Source organism: Astatotilapia calliptera, chromosome 3 (assembly GCF_900246225.1).
Source record: "Astatotilapia calliptera chromosome 3, fAstCal1.2, whole genome shotgun sequence".
NCBI classification, from domain to species: domain Eukaryota; kingdom Metazoa; phylum Chordata; class Actinopteri; order Cichliformes; family Cichlidae; genus Astatotilapia; species Astatotilapia calliptera.
In genome coordinates this window covers 46,849,765-46,873,750 of record NC_039304.1, presented here as the reverse complement: position 1 = coordinate 46,873,750, position 23,986 = coordinate 46,849,765, and the positions used below count along the sequence as shown (strand labels likewise).

Sequence of the window (23,986 nt, the reverse complement as noted above, 5' to 3'; positions counted from 1 at the left end):
GCATGCTGCCGTTCAGCACGAGATTAATGGGGATCCTGTTTCTGTTTTTGTTTATGTATCATGAAGATCACATAAACAACAATCCCAACATATACAAGAAAAACTACCAAGCAAAATATAAATTGGCTAAAGTCATTCTCCTTCCCTCCATCCTCCTTCCCTCCATCCTCTGTGTCTCCTCCTGTCTGACCTGCAGGTGAGAAACAGGTGTGAGGTGTCAGCTGTCAGGTAGGTGATGAGTGAAGAACAGAACAGAATCCATTTCCTCTTCAAACTGCTGTCAGACATTATCTACTGCACTCTGATCACATCACTCAGACCAGCTGCTTTCTACAAAGTCTCATCAACAACATCTTTACAAACAAACATCAACAACCAGGAAGCAGCTTCACCTCTGATCACACACACACACTCAACTCTACTCACTCACCTGGAGGAACGACTCTCAGGTAGATGATGCTGATGGGTTTCCATGAGTATGTTTCTCTCATGATTATACGACACTCGTATGTTCCAGCATCATTAATCGTCACATCCTTCAGAATCAAAGACACGTCTCCATCCTTCATCTGTCTGTCCTGCAGATCCACCCGGTTCTTAAAAGATGGATGCTGATCATCTGGATCAGACTGCTCATCGCGGTACAAAAAGACATAATCTGACTTCAGGTCAGCTCTGCTCCACTCTACAACTATCATGTTGTTGTTTGGAGCTCGACATGGTAGAGTGACAGCCTGTCCAGTCTCAGCTATGATGATTTTCTGGTCTGAAAGAGGAAACAACACAGAGCCAATCAATGTGACGATCAGAGAGATAGAAAGTTTTATATTTTCAAAATTGCATCCAAATCCTCCCTATTGCAATTTCATTTGTGTAAAATGTAAAAAATATTTATGAGAAGGATCCAGTTTACTTAATGAGCAAATAATTAATAGATGGAAAATGGAGTGAAAGCTCACTGGGAGCTTAAAATAAAACACTAAACATTTCTGAGCTGAGAAAAGGGGATTTTTTTGTGTGATTTCAAACTTCAGTAATAACACTTTAAACCGCAGCTTCATGTTGGAAGCAAACACATAGTAGCTCCGCAGAGCAGCTATTATCTGCAAGTAACCAGAAGAATATAGATATTAAATACCTTACAAACTACAAATATTTCAGAGGGTAGCATGCCATTGTAACTTCCACATTCATACATGTCTTCCACTAATATTCCAGCTGTAATTAAGGCCGGGAAAACTTCAAGTAAAAATATGTGATGAAAATAATCACATCGTGCCTTTGAAGGCACTGGGATCAACACACATTCAAGCAGACACTCTACAAACAAGGTGGGTCTCACTACTAATAACAATTACTAATTAATAAGAGCTCTACAATAAAGCAAAGTACTATTACAAAGGAGTATTCGCACCACATTAAGAAAAAATATATTTTGGGGGGAAATAAAGTCCAAAACATGAACATAGTCTCCCATAACCTGCCTTGTGTGGATAAGTTAATGAACTCCTACTTCAGAATCAGTTTTAGTAACAACTGATGCAGTTTGGTAGAATAAAGAGGATATCTGTTTTTACAAAGTCTTATACACAAGGCATTTTGTAGAGGGTATAGCTACTGTGGCAGTTTGACATGAAACAACAACTTTAATCTTCACGTTTCAACTTTTTTTCAAAACATTTTTTTTTCATGTGGCTCTAATACTCAGTCACAGCAACCATTTTTACCAGGGGTGATTCTAGTTTCAAACATTTAGGGGGGCTCGGTTCCCAGTCATTATGTCATGCACACACATGTCCAGTCTTTAAAGAAGTTAAAGAACTATTTGTAGCAAAGGAGATACGATGAGAAACATGTACAACATTCAGTCTCATTCACATAGAGGCAGGCCACCAAATCAATCTCTTGAAGTAGCATTATTAGCACTATTAAAATCATCCTTCTACTACACAGACCTGTACGCAAAGCAAACGTGCAATAGAATTACCTTCTATTAAGTTTTTGAATTCATTCAAACCCTCCCTTTATTATAGAGACTGAGCACAGAGCATCATGAACCCCAATTTCACGAGTGGAAAACAGATTTGTAGTGACATCGATGTAGTGGCAGCCATCCTGTCCATGTTTAGAGAGATATGAATCCTGTTAAATGCTGCTATTCATGTCAACATGCTCTGTTTAGGATGTTCACTTACATTTTCTTCAGTGTGTTACTGGAAAGCACACAAAGCATTCATGAAAGACATGAAAAACTACTTTGTGAAAAATGACTTGTTTTTCCAGCTAACTTCATCATCTGCTCCCTCATTCTTCCTGTTCTTGTACAACCTCTCTCTCTCCATACTCCTCACTCAACTAGAATATGCCGAAAATATAATCTTATAATAATTATTATATGCATGTTGTAAAGCTACAGCTTTATAATTTTGGAGAATTTGACTACATATCCACTCTTATCTGTTTCTTTTTGCTCTCTCCCTCTCTGTCCTCTCTCAGACTCTGTCCACCCAAATGTTTAATGTCACATAAACTCCATATCAGTTTTTAAATTGAATACAGATTACTGCTGAACACAGAAAGGTAATGTTTTGTTTTGTTTTCATTTTGACTTGCTGTTACTTGGGTCTGGAGCTGTACTTATATTTATATAGTACTATAAAAAAAACAACCTAAGCCAAATTTGAAAAGAGGAATAGAAATTTTTAACAAACTAAAACAATGATGCACATGAGCTCCGTGGCTGGCAACCATGTGTAAAGATTGATATTCTGTTTACCCTTTTCCCCACTCTCCCTCATCTCGCCATACTTACCCTGTTTGCTCTCTTGACTTTCTCATCACTGATTGGTTCTTGAGTTTCTGTCATTAATTAAACTTTAAGCCCAATTTTGTTTTCCCTTTCAGCGTTTAGCAGTCAGTGTTGATTTAAGTGAAATAAATCCAGACATACGGCAACTAACTGATAGTTGTTCACTGTGCATTCTGGTGATAACAACTCTAAGATGTTGTTATCACCAGTGATGTTACACTGAGCCCGCACAGAGGCGTTGCTGCTTCAGCTTGTCATTAACAGGCTAATACGACTGCAGCAGAAAGAAGATGCAGAATGAATTTCATGACACAGTGATGCAGATTTAAAACACTTTAACAGAAATATACTAAAAGTTCAAACGGTTGTGATAAACGTTGCTGTTACTTACAAAGTATCTTATTAAAAATTAAGAATTTATTTTTATTTGTTCTGTAAATAGCATCAAAAAAGTTAGCTGATGTAATTTAAATCACTCGATATTAGCTAGTTTAAATCTTTAAATCCCCTAGTCTGCTGGTATTGTTAAATAGGAGGTTCAAAGGGAAGTTAAAACGTCACAACGCGGAAGCGCAACAATTTGTGACGCACTTGCTAAACTGCAAGACTTAATAAAATCAATACAAAAAAACGGACAAAAAAAATTAATCGTAAATTTTAGCGGCACATTTATTCGGCTAATTAACTCCTTGTGTCTCAGTGTCAAAAGAAGAAACTACACACAAACACGTTTCCAGCGTAACAAACATAACCGAGTTGAGTGGCCAAAAAACTGCCTCAGCTGTTCCCCTCTGCACACCTACAACAGAGAAGAAAGGCTTTTTGGTTTGAAATTAAAGACAAATCTCACCTGCACGGATTGAAACGAGGAGGCAGACTGACAGCACATTCCTGATGAGCGATACAGACGTTGCAGCGGACATTTCAGATGTAGGTCTGCGGGACGGGACACCGGAACTTTATGCGGATAACAAAAAATATATTGTCCCAATTGTCACAACTAAATTAATTGTAAGTTTTGAAATAGAGCAAAAAACACACTGACCACAATGGATCCGTTTCGGTTACCTGGGCTTTAAATATACGCTGATGACGAGCACAGATCTGAGATCAGTGTTACATTTATAAGCTACGAGGACGAGCCTGGGAATCAAGCAGGGTAGAATTAAAAGCTGCTTTACTTTACGAGAAGAACATCTTTGAATATCCGAGAATAGAAATAACAGTTCCATTCAGTTATGTTCAAGTTATGGCCAAAATAATCACTTCTGTAGTAGCGGCCGGTAATAAACCAGTCTGCATAAAGGAACCGTGCTCTTTAATGAATTCAGCACAGACTTTACATCGTACAGGTAACAGGGAGACACAACAAGTTATCCATCTAACTATACTCTAACTCTAAAACTTTACCAACTCCGCTTTACTCTTATTTCACGACACCACCCTCTAGTGGTGCAATATGGTACGATCATTGCAGGACACAACGTCTACTCTCTCTTTATGAACAGAGTTCACCAAATAGCGTAGTACAGAAATAAAGTAATTCACTGTTTAGCAAGTCACACATACACTTGTGAACTTAAATGCTGCAATAGTTATACCATCAGATTACTACAACTAGCAAAGCTTAATAAGCCTGAAACTATATTGCACTCCTACGTAAAATGAAAAGAAATTATTATTCCAGTTTTTCCATGACAATTTTTTCTTAGTGCATTGGTGGCAGAAAATCTGTTCTTTTTAAACCCAAGCTAGAACAAGTAATAACGTTTCTCTAATGTTCTTTTTCCAAGCAACCTTTTATGGTACAATATAGTCAGCGAGGCTTGTACCTGACGCGCGGTCTTCTGGCAGTAGGTGAACCAGTAAGAGTGTGGTGCTAGCAGTGTCAGCGTTCTTTTCAGTCACTGGGCGACAGCGTGCTAGATGAGATGAGAGAGATGAGTGGCATTCCAAATCTTTCCATCACTCAGCAAGAAGGCATTCAAGCCTTTGGCTTTTTTTTCTTCTTTTTTTTTTTTTGCCTGTCCCGTTTGGCTCTTTTGCATCAGAATTATTGTCTAAAGGCGAAGAAAGATGCCCAACGGATTTACTTTACCAAATTGACCATCCCAGACTTGCCGTAATGGTCTATTTGATTCACCTTTTATTGTTTATTTTATTTATTTATTTTATTTTCACTTGCTAGATACGGGACAGACTTGAATGAGGAAAAGAAAAGGGAGAAAGGAAGAGGGGGGGAAAACAGCGGAGAAGAGGGACGGGGATAAAGGGCTAAAAAACAAAAAACAACTAAATAAGCAGACAAAAAAAATCCATATATCGATCACCTGGATCACCTGTTGAGAAAGAAAAAAGAAAACAAGCAGAAGAAAACGAGAGCAATACAATAAACAACATCACAATGATATATGGGAATATGACAGTAAATACTAAATATTAAACATTATTGTGCAGCACATAAGATCGACAGCGCACAGTGTGCTTTGAGGTAGGAACCAAAAAGGGTGTAGTTTGTGTGTGTGATCACCCGTGTGTACACCTGTGAGCATGGACGCGCTTGTTTTTAAAAGGTTCCTTCATGTAATGATCTGCTAGAGGGTGTGGGGGGGCCACAGCCCCGTCCTCCAGGGCATGAAGCAGGTATGGAGGAGATCAAGACTCCAGACATCCAGAGGCCCCCAGAACACAAGAGACCAAGGAAGAGCTCCCCCGCTGACCCCAGTAGACCTTTGGCTTTTGTTACTGTTACAGGAGGGGTAAATCTGGGATGTCCTTTGGGAACATGGTGGGGTTTCCTTATCCTCACACTCTTTCCTTTCCCCAATCTTATAAACAGTACCTTTGCATAATGACTGAAACCAGCCCACTGAAGGAACAATGGGAGGTCAGTTCCTTGATCGTTAGTTAATCAATTAACCACTGACCAAAGACCACTGATCAATGGCCATGAGCAGCATTCACAGAGAGTTGGGGAATGGCTGCAATCACAGCATTGTAAGATGGTGACAGATGTACCCTGTCAGTTCCTTAATCTTAATTATGCAAATTCTCATGACAACTTTTGGAGATTTACTTTCCTGGATGATTGAGAATGTATCAAGAAGCAAACAGCAATGTTACCATGTTAGTATTAATGTACACTAACACCAACCTTTGCACATAACAATTAACAATTAAAGCTAGAATTTAAGAGAAATCATCCTTTGTCACAGGCCAACATTTAAAGTGGAGCGCTTTCTCAATATGTTCTTTAATACATAAAATTATTTTATGTATTAAATCATGTATGCTGTGTGTGTGCAGCCAGTTACAGTCATACATATTTTCAGAAGCTTGTATTTAATCTCTATAAGAAACAGTCACATTAAGCAGCATGCAAATTACACATTTATTGAGAAAATTACGTATTTTTATTGGAAGATCATGAGGGAGGAAACTATATGGTTCTCCAAAAGAGGAAAAATAAACCAAAACTCCATGTTATGGAGTTGACAAGGTGCTGACGGTGGCGACACAAATCTGACGGTGGTGACACACTAGTAGAAAACAAGATATTATTTCTTTCAAAGTGACAATTAAACCTTAACAACCTTTGTAATAATTTGTAATATCACAAGACACATCATAACAATTCTGTTTTTGCACATGTTCTACATCTTAATAGTTCACCAGCCTACTACTCCTTGATTCCTAAAGTTCTCTGTGGTTGTGTGTTTCGACCCTGCTGGACTTTCTCTCCTTTTGTCTCTGTGCTTGTTTCCAAAACCTTCTCTTCTGTCTTTTTTCTCTTCCTTTCAGATCACTGATGTTCTTTATTTTTCCCTCTTTCACTCTATTTCTCCATCTTTCCTTTATGAGAAACTCTTTCTTCAGCTCAGGCTGGCTGTTAATTTTTTCTCTCTTTCTTTTTTGATCCTCCCTGTTCCTTCTCCTTCGTTTCTCTACTGTCAGCTTCCCCTTTGCTATTTTAGCCTGAAATGTACCATTTTGTAATTACTATAATTTTTCTGAACCTTATGCTTTTTCACAGATTAAGGATGAATATTCACAACACAATTATGCATTAAGCAATAGAGATGCTATCCAGCCATGAAGTTTGATGTCATTAGCCATTTCCAGGTCCAAACTCCGCTGCAGATCCCAAAGTCAAAGGAACTCTGCGGCATCACTGAGAGTTACAAACTGTCTAAATTCTTTCATCTTTAATAAAATGATCAGTGTGTGGCTCTACCAGGTGTAACATCCAGGCATCCATGAAAACAGAATATATGAAATTTAACAGAGTTAAAGTTAGATTGCTTGTTTCCACCTGAACATGATACACCAGCTCTGCTACCACTTCCAACATAAATGGAGACAGAAAACTAAACAGCAGTGACTATTGTCACGTTACTGAAGTTGGGCTAGCTGGTATGTAGTGATGTGCTACGTGATCGCTGGCGACACAGCTGTGTTAGCATAACACAAGGCTGGACTGGGACAAAAAATCGGCCCGGGCATTTTGACTAGAGACCGGGCCACCAGGATAAAGATTGAAAATGTGACGTCATTCAGGGGTAAAACCGCAAAGGATTCTGGGAACTTGTGGCAAGAGGTACTAGCGCACGCAGGCTTTCAATTGAATTCAGTTACACAGCGATAAAAAGAAACACAAAAAATGTCAAGAAGCTGTTGTATTATTAACTGCAATAGCCGGTCGCATGACAGCCACGGGAAGCCGACGGGTAGAGAGATCGTTTTTATCGGATTACGTTGTTGAAGAGAAATGTTTTAAGCCATGTTTCCGAAGTAAGAGCAGACGGATGGTCTGGATATGCCGAATATAACGTCCAGAACACTCCAGCTCACATGTTAGTCTGCTCCAGCATTCCCACAAAGGTCAGAGTTTTGTAGTAGTTAATGCGTCATTTTTATAACATATTGGTGATATAGGTTACAAGCAAGTCTGGCGCTGAACAGAAATTGTCGCGCTATGCTCCTTTGTTTATTGTGCATAAATAGTGAATTGTCCTGACACAATATTGCGCTTCGCTTCTGTTATTACCATGGTACATTGACAAAAACATATTGGGCCCGGAAGCAGGATTTACACATCATCACTCAAAGACCAACTCTCGAGGCACAGCTAGCTCAGTTGATGTCACATGATCGAAAGGTTGCGCGTTCAAATCCAACGAGCAGAGGCTATCCTGGGTTGGTAGCTGCCCACTGCATCACTGAGTGAATGGGTTAAATGCAGAGGACTAAGCATTTTCCTACAGGATTAATAATGTATACACAAACAATGAGATTCAAGATAAGGCAAATTTGATAATATTTGACACATCTGTGAAGCAGAAATATCAGTAAAATGCACAGGAAGTAATATGTCTGAAATATTAATAAAAAATTACTTAATATAAACGGTGAACAGCAGACTTTTGTGACATTTGTCAACACCATTAGAAAAAGGGTCAACACCGTCAGACAAAAATCCTGAAGGTGTGGACATCTGATGGTGTTGACAAAATACCCGACTTTCTCTCATAACACATGTTTTTCTGACAGAAGCCATCTTGTTTTTCATCAGTTGCTTATGGCCTCAACAATCTACCTAAATTAAGCTCTTTTTACAAGAAAAAATAATAAAATCTTGGATTACATTGACTTTGGTGTTGACAAACTATGGTTGTGACACAGAGTTTTATCAGAACGGTGTGCAATAAATGAAATAAAAACAAACAAATTATCACAGCAGTGACCTCATGGCATGCGTATCAAACAGGAAGTGCATCAAACAGGAAGTGCATCAAAATCAAAATTTAATAACTTTTTATATTCCTATAAATGGCTTGAATTTCTCACTGGATCACTACATCTAAAGCATCAAGTTCCCTTTACCTCGGAAATGAGACGTTCACCAAGTTCAAGCAGAAGTAAGTGAGAAGGTCAGAAAAAAATGAAACAATAAAACAGGCTTTGTTTGCTCCGTAGAACGGGAAACTCATTCGGATGTCATTAACAGTACAGCACTGTGCCTGCATTTTGTAGGCACATTATGCACACCGCGGCGACACGTTCACGGAAGGAGGCGGCGCACGGCTCAGACACAGACGCAAACAGTAGTACAAGCAAAAATAGCAGTCCCACAGGGTCACTACTGCGCATTGCACTATAGTGCAGGCTGATGGATGGAAGTTTGATTGGAGGTAGATATCAGTCACGAGAGGCTGATCTAGTGTTGTGATTCGATAGTTCAGATTTCCTACTTCCTTTTCAAAGACTGCATCTGAAAGCGCCAATCGCATAAGCGAGAGAAGTTGTTTGTTTTCACGGGAAATAACTTTCAGTACCTAATTAATTAGTCAGGCTTTATACTGAGGCTCAGTCATTTACAGTAAATACCAGCGCCTTTGGACAAGTGTCGGATCATCAGCACTAACAGGAAATGTCTACATCTCTCTGCTGTTTCCTGTCTGTGGGCCTCCTCGTGTTTGTCTCTGCAGGTGAGATTCAAAAATTTAGAACCAAACTATTTCCCACTAAGGGAGAGAAAAGTAAAGGAAATCACTGTGGGTTTTCTATTGATTCGTAATGCAGGTGTGACCAGTAGCGGTTTTAGATACGGGCGACACGGGCGGTTGCCCGGGGCGGCATCGTGGTGGGGGGCGGCATCACAAAAAAAAAAAAAAAAAAATGCTCGTACTCATGCTGTCCCGACATCATGCCAGCGCATATTGGGGATGGCATCGGTTTTCTATCGCCAATTTGCTGGGAGTAAGGGCGCCCTCCGTTTGCGAGGTGCGCCTGCTGCTTGCGCGCAGAGAGGAGAGGGCGGGGCGGCGGGGGATTCTCTGACCGGCTGGAGCAGCATCTAATAACCAACTCGCAAAATAAAACAACAAACACGAACACCAGACATCATGATACAGACTTATAATCTGCACCGATGTTTTTCTATACATGAAAAGTGAGCGCGAGAGCCCTCGGTGCGCCTGCTCACTGCTGAAGTCAAAGTAAACTTTATTGTCATCTCCGCTGCAGTCCAGTATATAGAGAGACGAGACGACGAGGCTCCAGTTACAGCAGTGCAACTAAACGAACAATAAATATTTAAGAGTAAAAAAAATTAATATACACTTTAGGACTCGGGGTAAAGGGATCAATAACAATTTAAAATGTATATTTTATATTTTGTTGATTTAAAGTCTCACACACAACCCGTTTTTAAAGTTTAAAAAAAGAGAAAAGTGTCATGATCCTGGGTCTTTTGACCCAGCGTTTTAAGTTTGAGTTTATTTTGTTCATTAGGTTATCTGAGTTCATTTGGTTATTAGACTGCTTGTGTTTTCTTCCCCTGTATTTAAGCTTCCCCTCACCCTTCCTGTTTCATGCTGCGTGTCTTATGTTATCAAGTTTGTATTATCATGTCTGTCTCATGTTTCCTGTTTTATTTTGAAGGAGTCGTGTGTTCTTTGTTCATTGTATTTAGTTTCACTTCGCTTGTCCTGTCATTAGGCTCATGTCAGTCAGCTGTTCCTCCATGTGTTCCCACTTCCCCTAATCACCTCCTGTGTATTTAAGTCCTCTGTTTTCAGTGTGTGATTGTCAGGTCGTCTGTTGTCCACGCCATGCCACGCCATGCCACGCCATGCCACGCCATGCCACGCCATGCCATGCCATGCCATGCCATGCCATGCCATGCCATGCCATGCCATGCCATGCCATGCTTCCAAGTTTCTTGTCTAGGTTTTTCTTGTTGTTTGTTTAGATTCCCCATTTTAGGTTTGTGTTAATTTTGCTTCAGTTTGCCTTGCCCTTTGTTTACCTTTTCTACCAGCCATATTAAACGGCTCGCCTTTTGTTAACATTTCAAGTTCTGTTCCTTGGAGTCTGCGTTTTGGGTCTTTTTGTCAATCCCTACAGTCTGCCCTCGCCAGACTGTGACAAAAAGAGGAGGAGGAGTGTAGCGACTTCCACAATCGCTAGAGGGCGGGGACTGAGCCTGCCTATTTGCCTGACGCGCTGTCATCTTAACGCAATAATGCGAGAGGTGGAATTGCTTGCTTGTTTATTAAAGTGCTTGAAAAGTTTACAGAGCAACGTGATCGGCTCACGATTCAAACTCTTAAAACATCACAGGCTCTAACGCAACAAGGGGAAACTCGTTGTGCAGCGGTCAACAAAAACTACGGCTACCCAGCCCTCCTCTCTGTCAAAATCAAACCAGTGAAAGCAGTGTTGCCAACTCCTCAGTAAGGAAAATCGCTATTGGTTGTCCTAAAAGTCGCTAGAAGTCGCTAAATGATGTCATCGCCTAATTTGCATGATAGGTTACAATTAGATTAGCATGACCAATGTTGTTGGAGAGAGAAATAACATTGTGGAAGAGACATAAAGTGAGTAAAAAACGTCCTAAATGTATTTAGAGTTTATTTAGAACTACAAATTAAATTTCTTTTTGCAATTATTGTTTTTTAATGTCACAATTTCAACCCTGCTCCTTTACCCGGGCTTGGACCGGCAAAAGTGACCCGAAATAGGTACTCTGGTGGAGTTACTTTGTGTGTGTGTTTATAAGTAGTTTTAAACCTTGTGATCCACAAAACAGCATAAGAGTAAAAGAAAAACTGACTGCGTTACAGCACCCGCTGCTTGTTGAGAGTAAAAGCCATACGCACTTTCACGTCTTTTTTTAGCAACTTTTTTTCTAAAAAAAAGTCACTAAGGGGTCTGAAAACTCGCTAAATATAGCGACAAAGTGGCTAAGTTGGCAACACTGAGTGAAAGACAGACTGACACCGCCCTCTTAATGTCACCGCTACCACCCACGTGACTCCCGTTACACATCACCATAGCAACCAAACAAATGAAAACCCAGTGATCATTAAAATTCAATACATTTAATTATGGCTCCCAGAGGGAGTGTTCACCCAGGGCGCCAAATAGGCTAGGACCGCCACTGGGTGGGACAGAAATAAATGTGTTGTGCAGGGCTGCCTGCTGCACTGCAACATGTGACATTTATGCTGCACTTTATCTCAGTTTAATGTTGATAACATGTCGTTAATTTGACTGTTGATTTTGATTTTTTTTTTTTTTTTTTTTGACACTTCTTCCATGTTAAAAGCCCCGCGAGCGCACAGGCACAGCAAGTGTAGGGGAGGGGCTGGTAGCGTTGCCAGTAATAAAAATGAACGAATGGGCAGGTTTCCTTGTACGGCCATTGGTCAACGGCTGTACCTGCAGGGGCGGTCCTAGCCATCTCTCTCTCTCTCTCTCTCTCTCTCTCTCTCTCTCTCACATACATACATATGTGTGTGTGTGTATGTATGTATGTATGTATGTATGTATGTATATATATATATATATATATATATATATATATATATATATATATATATATATATATATATATATATATATATATATATATATGGCTGGTGAACCCTGACTATGACATAATCAGGGTTGATAGGTTATGTTTAGGATAAAACATAACCTATCAAAGTTCTAAACTATATATGTGTATATGTAGGCTACATGTATGCATACATCCACGCACACACTATGATAGTAAACAGTAGACCGACAGTAGACACTGATGTCAGTTATTCAATCTTTTGCACAATATTAATTGGAAGAGATATATTGTTACGAGATATCTAGATAGACATAGATATATATGTGGTACAGTTTGCCCGTGGGCCACTCATGCTTGTGCTGTTGTTGGTCTTCATTGAGCTGCAGATAAAGGTAAACTTATAACATACAAATAGCTGAAGTGAAACCGGTGTTTAAAACAATGAAATGTTTCTCTGTGAAATCTGCTGTTTCACCTTTGGACCCATTTGTCAAACAATCTGCATTCATCCACTGCACAGTTTCATCCACGTCAATCATTGTGCACTTGGGATTTGGTAGCATTGTATAGGAACATATTTGCAGAGACTGGGAACACTTTTCTGTAGGCTCATCGAAGGCAAATTCCAAACAGTAACAAACATGGTTAAATTAAGCAGAAAGAGGTCAGGCGTCTCACTGATGTCATTTGCCAAAGCTGCAGTTGAAAGTTAATTAGACTTTGGGTCTCCTGCAGTCAGAAAGCTTTGCTGTGGAGGGGTCTTTGAAAAAATGACGTCAATAGTTTAGTGGCTTTGAAACTGATTATGCAGAACTGAGTCAGGGTCACTTCCTTTCCTGTGTGGAGATTTGTAGACGTAGACAAACACAAGAACACACTGTATGATGCTGCACACGAAATCAGAAAAGTCTGCTATCAAAGCTTAGAGATCTACTATTTTTGTTGTTTGTTTGTTTTGACAGCATTTTGTGTAATTTGGGATTTTTTTTCATGCTAAATATTAAAGTCAGAGCGCTAAGAGAAAGGAATGTTAAAATAGTTTGTAATTTTTCTATAAAACATTATATTGACAGTGTGAGTAAATCAGAAATACACTAAGAGGCTTCAGAAGAGATTTGGTTCCTGAATTTTTCATTCTCTGACTGTTGTATTTATTTTGTTTCACAAATTACACTGTGAGCAGGTGTTTATGTTTGTACATAAACACCTGTACATAAACCAGCGCACAGTGAACATTTGTACTTTGACCTATAACCTCTCTGCTTTGTATTGTTTCCTCTGACAGACCAGAAAACCATCACAGCTGAGTCTGGACAGAATGTCACTCTGCCATGTCGAGCTCGAAACAACAGCAAGATCCTAACTGTAGAGTGGCACCGACCTGACCTGCAGCCAAAATATGTTCTTTTATTTCGGGATGGAAACATTGATCCAGACAACCAGCATCAATCTTTTAAGAACCGGGTGGATCTGCAGGACAGAAAGATGAAGGATGGAAACGTGTCTTTGATTCTGAAGAATGTGACGATTAATGACACTGGAACATACGAGTGTCAAGTCTTCCTGGAAGAAACACGCTCCTTGCAGTCCATCACAAACATCCCCCTGAAAGTTGATCCTCCAGGTGAGTGAGTAGAGTTGAGTGTGTGTGTGATCAGAGGTGAAGCTGCTTCCTGGTTGTTGATGTTTGTTTCTAAAGATGTTGTTGATGAGACTTTGTAGAAAGCAGCTGGTCTGAGTGATGTGATCAGAGTGCAGTAGATAATGTCTGACAGCAGTTTGAAGAGGAAATGGATTCTGTTCTGTTCTTCACTCATCACCTACCTCAGTGTTTCCCAACCACTGTGCTGCGGCACACAGGTTTGTCGTGGAAGATGATCTGGTTCCACCTGGTTGGTACTCTAAGCAAATGGCGTGACTGGCAGAACAATTACATTCTCTTCCACTAGAGGGCAATGCAACCTGCTCTGATTAAATGTGTCGCCAACTGCCAGTAAAACAGAAGACAGAGGAAATTACATAATTGTCATGCTGTGAGTGTGACAATGCAGCACATAAAAGCAATAAATATTTGAAAAGAAAAATTTGTCAATCTTACCTGGATCCTGGAAAAAATCCCAATACAGATGAAGGCCCTAGCTAGAGATGTGGTCAGAAGAAAGCAATTTAAACAAAAGAAAAGGTATCCTGGGGACAAATCAAGCCACTTCTGCTATGCCTGGTGTGCAGGGAAAGAATTATCAACATGCTTTTCGTGACATTTTTGTTTGGTGGTGTGCCGTGTGATTTTTCTAATTTGAAATATGCGCCGTGGCTCCAAAAGTTTGGGAAACACTGATCTACCTGACAGCTAACATCTCACACCTGTTTCTCACCTGCAGGTCAGCGAGGAGGATCTGTTGGACTGAAAGGCAGTGTGCTAGTTTTAGGTCTGCTTTTTGTTGTTGCTTTTGCTTTTGCATTTTAGAGAATAACAGCGACAGGATCCGTACCAGCCTCCTGCTGAACCACAACAGCTTTGAAACCTCTCAGAACTTTTTCCATCTGAACTCTGACCCATGAATTGATGATGAACATCGAACACGTCCAGAGTTGCTTTGATGTCAAATTTCTCTGACTATCATCAAACCTGTTCAGACTGTGTCAGTCTCTGTGCTGTCTATCAGAGACTCTGAACTACAGTGTTTGTGCATCTTCAGTTTCCATAGGATTTGTTTACAATAAGAAGGAATTTTGTAAATCAATCAATGAATTCACTGTATGATACAAAATCATTATCCTAATAGTATAGTAGCTTGTAGGTTTTCCGTTCCTCTCAGCCTCCAATTTGTTGTTCTTTATACAACCTGAATTCCAGAAAAGTTGTGACGTTTCATAAATTTGAACAACACGAAAGCTAAGACTTTCACTTGATATGAGCCAATAACTTATTCACAACAGAACGTAATTAACATAAATGTTTAAACTGAGAAATTTTACAACTATGAATGCCAGTGTTCGGCAGCCTCGCCTCTGTCAGTGCGCCCCAGGGTGGCTGTGGCCACAATGTAGCTGCCATCACCAGTGTGTCAATGTGTGTGTGAATGGGTGGATGACTGGATATGTAAAGCGCTTTGGGGTCCTTAGGGACTAGTAAAGCGCTATATAAATACAGGCCATTTACCATCTGCTACCCTTCAGATGATGTTTAGTTCAGGGAAGGCCGTTTGTATTTGCCAATCTTTCACCTATAGAGAACATTACAGACGCATAATTAATTAAATGCACAAACTCTTCGGCAGATGAAAACCTATATCAGGCAAGAATTGGACTGAATTTCCAAACCAAAACTCCAGAAAGTCATAACTTCAATGCTCAGACATCTTCACACTGGTTTGAAAAGAAGAGGAGATGCTACACAAACAGGCCCCTGTTTCAACTACTCTGAGACCTGGAGACCTGCATCTGATTTGAAATGAGCTCATTTAGTGCCTGAAAGTATAAAATCTCAGATTAAACATTCATGTTATCAAAGTCAGCTTTATTGGCAAAAACCATATGCTCAGAGCACACAGAGGAATTTCAAATTGCAATGCTCCCACAGCCCCCAGCCCTCGAGATAAAAAGATAGAAATACAACAATCTTATGTACAACACAATGCAATATAATACAAAACAATCTTACATAAACAAAAGTGTCCAACACAATCAGAGTGCTATTCATGTTCTGTTGTGAATGAAATATTGGCTCATGCTTTTTGAAAGTCTTAGTTTTCATTTTGTTCAAATTAAATTACTTAATTAATTATTAAATTACTTCTCTGGAATTCGAGTTGTATTTTTGCTTTTTACATTCAAATATGAATAAACTTTTTTTTTTTTTATCTGTAATTGTATGTTTTTATAAGAAGTCATATTTTGCTAATAAAGAACTGTTAAAGCTTTCTTCTTTTTTTTTCTCCGTTTCTGGTGATTAGGGCAGGGTTGGTATCTATTTAGAGTGTTGTTTTAGCTCAGAGGTCGGCAACCTGCCCTCTTCTAGCTTAGGCTGCCGGAAGCTTTCGGGGTAAAAAAAATATATATAACTAAGACAATTATAAACAAACTATTTTTATATTTATTTATTCTATACGCAGTTTTATTAAATGTATTAATAAAACAAAAATTGCAAATATCCACCCCGTCTACCACACCTCTCGCTCTCCCGTGTTTTCCCTGCCAGTGGCTAATAATGAGAGAGCTCCAGCAAGCTAACCGTGGATTAATCCGAAGAACAAAACTCTTGGGGGAAACTGGTGTGTAATTCTCTGTTTGGACTGATTCATTTGCATTCACCACTTATTACGCTGACTTGCCCGATGTTTAATAACATTTTTTTAATTGCAGTGTCGCGAGACGTTTCCAAGTTTGCTGAAAAGCACCAAGCTGGAGACAAACAAAAAAAAGAGGGACTGGAACTGCTAAGCAGACCAAATGCTTTTTTTAGACCTTGTTCAATAGAAATGCAATTATTGCTGCTAGTTTTCTGGTAGCCCATGAGATAGTAAGACACAACATCCATTCACCGATGGAGACTACATAAAAACATAAACAATTCATAAAATTATCAGTGCACCTACTCTCACATCAAATCTCTTGCTGCAAGACAAAGTCTGGTGGCTGTCAAAGGGAGAGGGGCTAAAACAATTTGCTGCGAGCGTGAAACATGTGAAAACTTGCGCTTCACCTACCCAACTGGAAACCGCAGATTGGCTTGAAAAGTTGCACTTCGTGTGTTGGGGGAAAACTGCAAAAGACCCAGGAGAAATAAAGACACAATGAGACAAGATTACTTTTTATGCTTTAACGTGCGCACGGGTAAGCTGTCCAGAACAACTCACACCGTGAACAGAGGCTTTGCACTCTTTATAGGAAAAACAGTGAGAACAGGATAAGAAAATAATAAACAGATAAAATAAACAACTCCATATGTGGTGCTAGTCTCGTCAGCAGAGAGCTGGGAGAAAGATAAAACAATCTAAAACAATATGTCCCAAAACAGTATGTCTTTGCTGAGAAAGTCTAAAAGGATAATTCTAAACTAATCTAACCATAGGCAAAGGGCAGACAAAAGGCATCTTTGTACATTTAAAAGAAGGTAAAGAAACATAGAATCATTTTTCCTGTAACATCGTGGTAGATATAAGATGTCACCATAACAAGCAGAATGAACAAAAGGAAAAATGGTTCTCAGGATGTTTTGGTGTTCAAGCGCAAAATCACTTTTGAGACTACAGAAAGATACCTTCTCTCTTTTCCCCTTTCCGAGAGAGCTCAGAGCAAGCAATCACATAAAATGTGAGCATTTGCAATATGCAATCATAGTAATGTAAACTGCACTTGGGAAAAGATTCAGTGAAATCAGAAAGGTGAAAGAAAAAGAAACATTATCCTTTCCTGGTGATGGACCCATCACAGTGAACATATCCGTATTTACAGGAGTAAAACTGGGTGATCTTGAATGACCTGTGTAGTATGTTAACACTATTGGAAGTAAAAATAACTTGACTCCAATTTTGAAAACAACTTTTTTTTTATAAAGCTCTGACTTGTATTACGATTCTGTGGTCTGGGAGAGAGTCCTGTAACTCTGTCTGCAAAATACAGTATATAATGACCAATGTTGGGCAATTAATTATATAGTTACTTCTTCAAAAAAGTAACTGAGTTTGGCAAACAACAAAGGTTTTTGCAGCTATTTTTTTTAAATGCAGCCAAGGTGTTTTTAAATAAACATTTCAAACTATTTACAGAACAATCAGCTGTTCTGCATCAAATCTGATGCCACACAAATTATTTGTGCCACTCCAAAATATTATTTCTGTCCACTATGAGATAAAGGAGAACATCAGCCTGATACCTGCAGGCCTGACAGCAGGAGATGTGTCACTCCTGTAACACCTGTAACATTCAGCAGTCGCCTCGTTGTTCTGATACACACAACAAAACTATTGACTACACTACACGTCGAAAATTTCTCACATCTCAAAACACTGCCGTCACTCCTAAAACTTCCCCCCGTTTCTTTACAACTTGCCATATCCTTTTTTGATTGGTCGACATGGTACTTTTTTCGACCAATAGGAAAGGGTGGGGGTGTTTTTGGTTTTGTTTTTGCTCACAGGCGGAGAGCGCTTTCGAGACTTTTTTCTTATAGAACGTTTCTTCCCGCAGTAAATATAAACAACGACAGTATTCAGGAAGAAAACCAAACATTACATTACAGATATTTTTATCATAACTCTGGTTTTACGTGGCCTATCAACACAATTTAAAAACTGGTATAAAGTCCACACTTTTTCCGTCAATTGTTCCGTCTGTCCTGCTCAGATCTCCAATGGTTGTAAACGTTGGCTTCGCTCCACATCAGCCACGTCGCTTTGCTAGCTAAAACACTGGTGTCGGCACATAACGACGCTGTCATAGCCTGTCAACGGCGTCGATTAGCTGCGTATATACGAATGTGAATCGCATTATTGGCTGGACTATGGGATAAGGTGGCATCGTTCTAATCTCATACTGGAGCAGCCAGTCACTCACTGACTAACACTGCAAAACATAATTGTTAACGTTTTAACTTTAATTTCAATTCAGGTTAGAACTTTTTTGTGCGGAACGCAGATTTTCTGTGCGCAGAGACCGTGCGCAGCTTAGAGGGAACATTGCTTTAGTGTCCGTATATAAACATGTGTGAGGATGGTGTTAATGTAAAATGTGAATCATAGTGTTCCAGTCTTAAGACATGACGAATGAAAAACAAGATACTGCAGAGTATTTTTTTTTTATACTAAGTAAAACTTCAGGTCCCCACCACTGTGAACCAATAGAAAGCTGGTGTTCAGAGGAAGAGGGCGGGCTTTGCTTGGTGTCAGTGACAGAAATGAAAAAAGCTCAAATGAGTGAGAAGGACGATGAAGGAAACATCTGTGCTGTGTCTGCTCTGTAAGTAGAATCTCTGTGTTTGTTTGAATTCTTGTACTTTGACTGTCTGCTCTCCTGATAACTGATGATGGAGGAGAAGACATGAAAAACAAATCAGGCTGAATTCAAGTTCAAACACCACGAGGACCAACTGCAGGTCTGAACTGACTCTTTATCTTTGCTCAGGAGTCAAGGAAACACAGCAGGCAGTGAAAAGATCAAATCATTCACTCATTATATCAACACAGCTGCACAGTGGACACATGACTTTACTGTGTTATTTACACTCTGAGTTTACACAGTGTACATAAAAATATGATCACTGTAAGAGCTGCTTTTTAGATGAAAACTTCTTTTGTTTAATTTTATTTCAGTTATAACCTTAAAGAAGTTCCTTCAGAAAATGTGGCAGAAAATGTTTGAGGTTAAATGGTGATTCGATACAGGCAGGATGTGAAACTGCTGACCAGTCCACATTTACTCTCCCACAGTGGCAGCTGGGATACAATGTAGCTCTATTGTCAGTCTGAACTTTATTTTAACCTATTCCTGATATCGAACAGAAAATGAGCATATATATCAGAGAGAGATGAGTTTGTGTGGAGTTGTTCTTTATGTTCACCTCAAACCAACCTGAGTGTCATTTCTCTTTAGTTCTGATCTCACTGCTGAGCTGCACAACAAACCAAGGTCAGTAACCTTCTTCTGTCACAGTTTAAACCTGAGAAATGCTCACTGATATGACCTGATTGGGTTCATGTTTGTGGATGCTTTTTGACAAATGTCCAACAGATCATCAGTTTTTCATTTTAACCCTCACAGCTCGTCTGACGGTGAGTTCCAGCAGCTCTCAGTTCTTTATAAGAGACTTTGTGTCTCTGAGCTGTGAGGAGGACGACAGCTCTGCTGGATGGACTCTGAGGAGAAACACAAGCAAACAACAGAGGACTCAGTGTGGAACAAATGGATTTGGGCAACTAGCTGGTCGCTCCTGTGAAATCACACTTTTCCCATCAGACAGTGGAGTTTACTGGTGTGAGTCCAGAGAGGGTCCCATCAGTAACATGGTTAACCTGACAGTCACTGGTAAGCTGAGTGTGTGGAGTTAGTGTTGATGAAGCTGTGTGTAAATGGATGAAATGCTGTAGTTTGTCTCTGTGTTGAGGTGGATCAGTGATCCTGCAGAGTCCTGTCCTCCCTGTGATGGAGGGAGATGACGTCACTCTGCTCTGTAAAACAAAGACCACTCCCTCCAACCTCCCAGCTGCTTTCTATAAAGATGGCATCGTCATTGGGAATGAGTCAACAGGTCACATGACCATCCAGCATGTTTCCAGGTCTGATGAAGGCCTCTACAAGTGTGACATCAGCGGTCATGGAGAGTCTCCATCCAGCTGGATCACTGTCACAGGTGACACACTCACCTGTCTGTGTTTCTGCAGCTTTCAACATTCACAATGTGACGACAACTTAATGACTGTGTTTGCTTTATTTTAGACAAACACACCACATCTGTTCTCACTGTGCTGTTGTCTGTTGGATCAGTCTGTGTTGTGGTTCTACTGGTGTTACTGGTTCTGCTGGTGAGATGGCGTGCTCATAGGAAACCTGAAGGTGAGACCTAGAGTTCTGGATTTTACATAAATAAAGTTCTGCTGAATAAGCTACACAGCTATTGTGATTAGATGTTTTTATATTGACTCTCACTCCCAATGGAAGTAACTCCAAGCTGTTACACAGTAATGAAAACACATGTTCTTTTTTCTATTTCTTATTCTCTTCATTTACCCCTAACTAATTTCGGGTTAAATGTTGTTTTTTTTCAGCTGAAAATCCTGAAGAAGTCCAAGAAAACCAAGTCACATACACTGAGGTCATTTTATCAAATCGTCAGCAAAAACCAGTCAAATCAAAAAGAGGTAAATTTTCTTTTATTAAGATTTGTGGTTGGGGGCTGGGTTGTGGTCCATAAAATTAGAACACTTAATGGAAGTGTAGACATTTAGAATTACGTAATCAAAAAAAAAAAGAATAAATAAATATAAATTATAGGTTCAGCCAGAGAGTGAAGACCTATGTAGGTGAACACAGAGGGCTTTCTTCCAAAGAGCCTAAACAGGAAATAAGTGACCAGTCACGTTATTGCATGGAATGGAAAGTTTCAGCTACTCCTTACCATGCTAATGTGGGTCACCTTTTTTTTTTGTTTTATTTTCCATTATTATGCGTTCATGTTAATTTAATAGACTACATGCAATAGACAGATTAACTATGGCATCACCTGCAGGTTTCTGGGCCTGACATTTTGAAGCTTCAACGTTAGTTCTCTCAACAAAACTCAAAAATTTTAACACCTCCAGCTTGGCCATCTGTCTTTTTGTTAGTACCCCCATCTCCAAACCACACATCATATCACACATCAGATGTATTATTTGTCATATAATGACATTATAAATGCTCCCAAGGGCACCAACAGAACAAACACTGTGTAGAGATCCAGTTCAAGGACTCCAATTAGCTGAGGTGAAGCCTAGCATACAGCTAATAACAGTTTCTCCATCCACCTGTAAGTCAAAGAGGCCACGCCCCTATGAATGCAAACTTTAAGTTTTAATACAGTTTAAACAGGTGAGGTTTTTTTTTTTTTTCTAAATCTACTTAAGGAGTCCTGATACCAGAGATTTTGTAGGTGGTACTAATACCAGTGGAATTACTTTAGTCTCAACACAGAAAAACAAAATGATCATCCAACGTATTTAAACATAAACTCCTTTTTAAAAAAAAAAAAAAAAAAAAAAAGAGCTGTTTTAACACTAACAAGGTGGCTGTTCATTTATTTAAAATTTTAACAATATATTTTGTTCCGGGACAAAACTGGAATGTTAAGATGTTTGCTGAGTGGCCAACTTATGTTACAGTTACATTGTTAGTGTTACATTACCATACCATATTAATTTTTTTTTTAGTCACTGAAAAAAAATTACCCTTTCGCAAAGCTCTGGTTCTCTCAAACAAACTAATAATGAGATTTCAGGAAAATGTGAGAAGGATAATACTTTTGATTTTACTGTGAACTGAAACTTACTGAACTTATTTTTGGATGCCAGTCCTTTATGTGCTTCACTAAACTGGAAGTATTTTCTTACAGTAACATTGTTTGCATTTCCTTTTTGCAAAACAGTTATCACCCTTTGGTCCTTCCCTTTAAATGTGAAGTACTTCCCGTCTCTGTCTTTCCTGTCAGTGAGTTGGAGCAAAGCTAACGCAGCAGCTGTACCAATCAATATCTCCCACGTTGCAGCAGTCACAGGTCTGCCTCACATAGGCCAGATGTCGGATGTGTTGTGAATTCTGCCAGTGTCATAACTGAGCAGTAAATTTAGAAGCAGCTCAGATTAATCCCAGATGTGTCTGGGTTTGGTACACACAATATACCTACACAGTTGTTTCTCTAATACACAAAGGACTAAAAGACCAACAACTTCCCATTTCTGTAAAATTCTGTCTAAAAAACCCTCAGCAGCAACTTCCTGTTATTGATTCCAGATGACTGTTCTCTGAGGTCGTGACATTTCTCACCACAGTCTTGTCTGGTTTGTGTAACAATTGTTTTGTATTTGAGAACAGGTTTCATTTGTGCCCTGTGGAGAAATTTTGGTTAGAACTGAAAGAAACTGACATCTGCTTTCTTTCTTTTTTCACACAAACATCCCCAGTTTCATGTGGTAACCACAGTTTCACAGCAGAGGGGATGTTTTTTATTTTGTTTTTAAAAGGAAAAAGCTTGAAAAGTTGTTGCTATTTATAAAAAATTCCTTATTAATCTCTACATAAACAAAAGTAGTATGGTTATGTTATGTTTTTGTCCCTTTATTCATTTCTTTGTTTTATTGTGCAGAGAATGATCCAGCTGCACTCGATACAACACAAGATGTCACTGCTGGGCAGAGAATAAAAGGTACAGCTGCTCTGTACCTTTGTACAGAGTTATTCTAACCACATCATGACTTAAGCACAGAATATCTCCTTTCTGTCAGAGAGAAAACTGTAATGTTGTTTGAACTGTGTTTGTGTTCAGACTTTAAACCAGAGCCAGACGTCGTCTACTCTTCAGTGAAGTAGTCCACCAGTCCAACCACTGACGTCCAGCTCCTGGTCTCTAACTGGTCCGTTCCCTCTTCCTGTCGTTCTCACTGAATGTATTTTTAACTTGAGTTTTCAAATTTTATCCTCTACTAATATATTTCATGTCCTTGACTGTTCTTATGTTTAATTTATTCATGTTTGATGGCTTTTGTTCTCATTCTTATCACACTCATTTAGTTACTCTTCAGCAGTAATATTGTCATGTGTTTTCTCATGTGTTTTCTCATGTTTGCTTGGAAAAGATATCAAATGGAAAATTTGACTTATTTGTTTGTGGCTAACTGATATGTCCTTCTTTCAATCATTCAGTGGCTGAAAACAGAACAGCTTCATTCCAGGATGTGCATGTTTGAGACTAAAGGACTGGCATTTTTATATCACCCAAAAACCAAAGAGCAAAGGGATTTGTGTCTCCTTCTGAGACTGAACTGGGGATGTATTTGTTAGAGAATGGTGTAAACCAGGGGTGGGGGAACTCCAGGCCTCAAGGGCCGGTGTCCTGCAGGTTTTAGATGTGTCCCTGATCCAACACAGCTGATTTAAATGGCTAAATCACCTCCTCAACATGTCTTGAAGTTCTCCAGATGCCTGAACTAATCATTTGATTCAGGTGTGTTGACCCAGGGCAAAGCTTTGGAGTTTTCTACCCCTGGTGTAAACTACAACACAATGAAGACACTTTAAAAACAAAAAAACATTAAGAAGATCTCATGTTCTTACCTCCTCAGCAAAGAGCTGAAAGTGTT

The 23,986-nt window shown here is 39.4% G+C and overlaps 3 long non-coding RNA genes across 5 annotated transcripts; 2 read left to right on the top strand and 1 right to left on the bottom strand.

Annotated features, from left to right (window-relative positions):
- Positions 1-705: 705 nt before the first annotated feature.
- On the bottom strand, positions 706-4,219 carry LOC113011146 (uncharacterized). 3 transcript variants are annotated; one of them, XR_003270469.1, is made up of 3 exons: positions 3,855-4,219; positions 3,660-3,766; positions 706-766 (listed from the first exon to the last, which is right to left on the bottom strand). It is a non-coding gene; the product is annotated as an uncharacterized LOC113011146 (long non-coding RNA). The 3 variants fall into 3 exon arrangements; XR_003270470.1 differs by having other exon boundaries at positions 3,660-3,745; positions 3,855-4,218; XR_003270468.1 differs by having other exon boundaries at positions 3,878-4,217.
- A 9,439-nt stretch (positions 4,220-13,658) lies between these two features.
- LOC113011350 (uncharacterized) lies at positions 13,659-14,966 on the top strand. The gene is made up of 2 exons (XR_003270529.1): positions 13,659-13,779; positions 14,537-14,966. It is a non-coding gene; the product is annotated as an uncharacterized LOC113011350 (long non-coding RNA).
- A 5,507-nt stretch (positions 14,967-20,473) lies between these two features.
- LOC113011110 (uncharacterized) lies at positions 20,474-23,747 on the top strand. Its single transcript, XR_003270460.1, has 5 exons — positions 20,474-20,505; positions 20,592-20,708; positions 20,921-21,013; positions 22,993-23,052; positions 23,173-23,747. It is a non-coding gene; the product is annotated as an uncharacterized LOC113011110 (long non-coding RNA).
- The last annotated feature ends 239 nt before the right edge of the window (positions 23,748-23,986 follow it).